The sequence below is a fragment of the Salmo salar genome, chromosome 19, assembly GCF_965601325.2.
Source record: "Salmo salar chromosome 19, fSalSal1, whole genome shotgun sequence".
NCBI lineage: Eukaryota > Metazoa > Chordata > Actinopteri > Salmoniformes > Salmonidae > Salmo > Salmo salar.
The window spans coordinates 68,062,621-68,067,403 of NC_138309.1; positions in this window are offsets into that span (position 1 = coordinate 68,062,621).

Here is a 4,783-nt window from a genome sequence, read left to right on the forward strand (position 1 = left end):
CACCATGCTTCACCGTAGGGATGGTGCCAGGTTTCCTCCAGACGTGACTCTTGGCATTAATGCCAAAGAGTTCAATCTTGGTTTCATCAGACCTGAGAATCTTGTTTCTCATGGTTTGAGAGACTTGAGGTGCCTTTTGGCAAACTCCAAGCGGGCTGTCATGTGCCTTTTACTGAGGAATGGCTTCCATCTGGCCACTCTACCATAAAGGCCTGATTGGTGGAATGCTGCAGAGATGGTTGTCCTTCTGGAAGGTTCTCCCATCTCCACAGAGGTACTCTAGAGCTCTGACAGAGTGACCATCAGGTTCTTTGTCACCTCCCTGACCAAGGCCCTTTTCCCCCGATTGCTCAGTTTGGCCAGGTGGCCAGCTGTAGGAAGTCTTGGTAGTTCCAAACATCTTCCATTTAAGAATGATGGAGGCCACTGTGTTCTTGGGGACCTTCAATGCTGCAGAAATGTTTTGGTACCCTTCCCCAGATCTGTGACTTGACACAATCCTATCTTGGAGCTCGACAAACAATTCCTTCAACCTCATGGCTTGGTTTTTGCTCTGACGTGCACTGTCAGCTGTGGGACCTTATATTGACAGGTGTGTGCCTTTCCAAATCATGTCCAATCAATTGAATTTACCACAGGTGAACTCCAATCAAGTTGTAGAAACATCTCAATGATGATCAATGGAAACAGGATGCACGTAAGCTCAATTTCGAGTCTCATAGCAAAGAGTCTGAAAACGTATATAAATAAGGTATTTCTGTTTTTAATATTTTATACATTAGAGAAAAAAGGTAAAAACCTGTTTTCACTTTGTCATTATGAGGTGTTGTGTGTAGATTGATGATAATATATATTTTTTAAATACATTTTAGAATAAGGCTGCAACGTAACACAATGTGGGAAAAAGGGAAGGGGTCTGAATACTTTCCAATATTTTCGAAGAAGTCATTATTATTTGGCCCATACCGGTTAATTACCCAGATATGTTTTTGGTCCAATAATATATTTAAAAGGATCCATTTTCTTTAGCACAGTTTGCACAATCGTATCAAAATTGTTGTTAATTAATATAATCACCCCTTTTGAGTTTCTTTGCCTATGAAAAATATATGATATTCTTTCTCTTTTAGCCAGGTAAAAATGTATCTTTTTTTGTGATCTGTTAAGCCATAACAGTTGTAACTGGCTATATTTATTTTTCCACCACAACCAATGTTTGTAAAGTTATTTGACCTTATTTGTCCTTTTCTGCTGCTTTTGAGACACAGTTCGATCCCTCCTTGGGGCACTAACTGTGAAGTAAATAAAACGCTAAACAATCACAAATCAGTAACTATTTGTCACTATGTATTATTATTCTAATATGTATTCATTATAGAATTGTGTCAGTTATTGATGATAAACCTTTAAACTGCACTCTTCCTCCCCTCCCTTCCCATCTCTCTATTTTTCAGCTCCAGATGACAAACTCCAAGGGAGTGTGTGTGCATGTTGTATTTTCTTTTTCCTTGTCAGCCACCATCTCTCCTAACCATGACCTCTCCACCAACTGTGAGTAAGCACAACTGCACATGTTCGTTGTGGGAAATGGATAACACAATCTGTAGGCCAAAATATCTCCAATCCTAAAATAAAATGGAGCATACATATAAAAGCAAGTAGTTACAATATATTGACATTTTAGTCATTTAGCAGACGCTCTTATCCAGAGCGACTTACAGTAGTGAATGCATACATTTCATAAATGTTTTTCCCGTACTGGTCCCCCGTGGGAAGCGAACCCACAACCCTGGCATTGCAAACACCATGCTCTACCAACTGAGCCACACGGGATTTACATACTTGTGTGAGAGAGTGTCTGTTTTATTTTTTCTTGTTAGCCACCCATCTCTGCTTGGTTCACTCCAGACCTGACTGCCCTTGACCAGCAAAACAACATCCTGTGGCAGACTGCAATGGCATCGAATAGTCCCCGTGATATGCAACTATTCAGGGAACAGGAACCAATACACACAGTCAGTCAGGAAAGCAAAGGCTAGCTTTTTCAAGCAGAAATTTGCATCCTGTAACTCTAACTCCAAAAGGTTTTGGGACACTGTAAAGTCCATGGAGAACAAGAGCACCTCCTCCCAGCTGCCAACTGCACTGAGGCTAGGTAACACGGTCACCACCGATAAATCCATGATAATCGAACATTTCAATAAGCATTTCTCTACAGCTGGCCATGCCTTCCTCCTGGCTACTCCAACCCCGGCCAACAGCTCCCCCCCCCCCCACAGCTACTCGCCCGAGCCTCCCCAGCGTCTCCTTCACCTAAATCCAGATAGCAGATGTTCTGAAAGAGCTGCAAAACCTGGACCCGTACAAATCAGCTGGGCTAGACAATCTGGACCCTCTCTTTCTAAAACTATCCGCCACAATTGTTGCAACCCCTATCACTGGCCTCTTCAACCTCTCTTTCCTATCATCTGATATTCCCAAAGATTGGAAATCTGACGCAGTCATCCCCCTCTTCAAAGGGGGTGACACTCTAGACTCAAACTGCTATAGACCTATATCTATCCTGCCCTGCCTCTCTAAAGTCTTCGAAAGCCAAGTTAATAAACAGATCACTGTCCATTTCTAATCCCACCGTACCTTCTCCGCTGTGCAATCCGGTGTCCGAGCCGGTCACGGATGCACCTCAGCCACACTCAAGGTACTAAACGATATCATAACCGCCATCTATAAAAGACAGTACTGTGCAGCCGTCTTAATCGACCTGACTAAGGCTTTCGACTCTGTCAATCACCGTATTCTTATCGGCAGACTCAATAGCCTTGGTTTCTCTAATGACTGCCTCGTCTGGTTCACCAACTACTTCTCAGACAGAGTTCAGTGTGTCAAATCGGAGGGCCTGTTGTCCGGACATCTGGCAGTCTCTATGGGTGTACCACAGGGTTCAATTCTCGGGCCGACTCTTTTCTCTCTATATATCAATGATGTCGCTCTTGCTGCGGGTGATTCACTGATCCACCTCTACGCAGACGACACCATTCTGTATACTTCTGGCCCTTCCTTGGACACTGTGCTAGCTAACCTCCAAACGAGCTTCAATGCCATACAACACTCCTTCCGTGGCCTCCAACTGCACTTAAACGCTAGTAAAACCAAATGCATGCTCTTCAACCGTTCGCTGTCCGCATCCGCCCGCCCAACTAGCATCACCACCCTGGACGGTTCTGACCTAGAATATGTGGACAACTATAAATACCTAGGTGTCTGGCTAGACTGTAAACTCTCCTTCCAGACTCATATTAAACATCTCCAATCCAAAATCAATTCTAGAATCGGCTTTCTATTTTGCAACAAAGCCTCCTTCACTCACGCCGCCAAACTTACCCTAGTAAAACTGACTATCCTACCGATCCTCGACTTCGGCGATGTCATCTACAAAATAGCTTCCAATACTCTACTCAGAGAACTGGATGCAGTCTATCACAGTGCCATCCTTTTGTTACCAAATCACCTTATACCACCCAACACTGCGACCTGTATGTTCTAGTCGGGCTGGCCCTCACTACATATTCGTCGCCAGACCCACTGGCTCCAGGTCATCTATAAGTCTATGCTAGGTAAAGCTCCGCCTTTTCTCAGTTCATTGGTCACAACAACAACACCCACCCGTAACACACGTTCCTGCAGGTATATCTCACTGATCATCCCAAAGCCAACACCTCATTTGGCCGCCTTTCCTTTCAGTTCTCTGCTGTCAGTGACTGGAACGAATTGCAAAAATTGCTGAAGCTGGAGACTTATATTTCCCTCACCAACTTTAACATCAGCTATCTGAGCAGCTAACCGATCGCTGCAGCTGTACATAGTCCATCTGTAAATAGCCCACCCAATCTACCTACCTCATCCCATACTGTTTTTATTTACTTTTCTGCTCTTATGCACACCAGTATCTCTACTTGCACATCATCATCATCTGCTCATTTATCACTCCAGTGTTAATCTGCTAAATTGTCAGTCTTCGCTACTATGGCCTATTTATTGCCTACCTCCTCATGCCTTTTGCACACACTGTATGTAGACTTTCTTTTTTTCTACTGTGTCATTTACTTATTTGTGTTATTGGCTTGTTTATTGTTTATTCCATGTGTAACTGTGTTGTTGTCTGTGTCACACTGCTTTGCTTTATCTTGGCCAGGTCGCAGTTGTAAATGAGAACTTGTTCTCAACTAGCCTACCTGGTTAAATAAAGGTGAAATAAAAAATTAATTAATTAAAAAATAATAATAATAAAAAGCTGAGGTCTGGAACTCCTTCCAGGTCATCTCTCTCTCTCCATTCCTTGGCCTTGGTTGCCTGATGACTCACTCTGAATATTAAATCGCTACATACATTCATTGTGGAGAACAAACAATGTGGATGGGTAGCCAGGGAATGGCTTTGGTACATAAAAAAATACTTTTTTGCAGGACAATAAACATATTAGCCTGCCACTCCTGGGAACCCTGTTCACATGTGAGTGCTGTTGAGGCCCTGTTTCAGCTCCAGATGACAAAAACCTGCACTCACTCCCAGAGAGTTGCAGGTCTGCCGACTTCATTTTGGTCATTCATTTTAATCAGAGAAATATCTAATAAACCAAACTGTTGCTTTAACTGTGTACTTTATTGCACACAATCCTCAAATAAAATGGAGCATACATAAAATAAACAATGTATTTACATTGGGTCTAATGTGTGTGTGTGAGAGGGAGGCCTGTTTTTCAACTCAGAAAAATTACACAATAGTC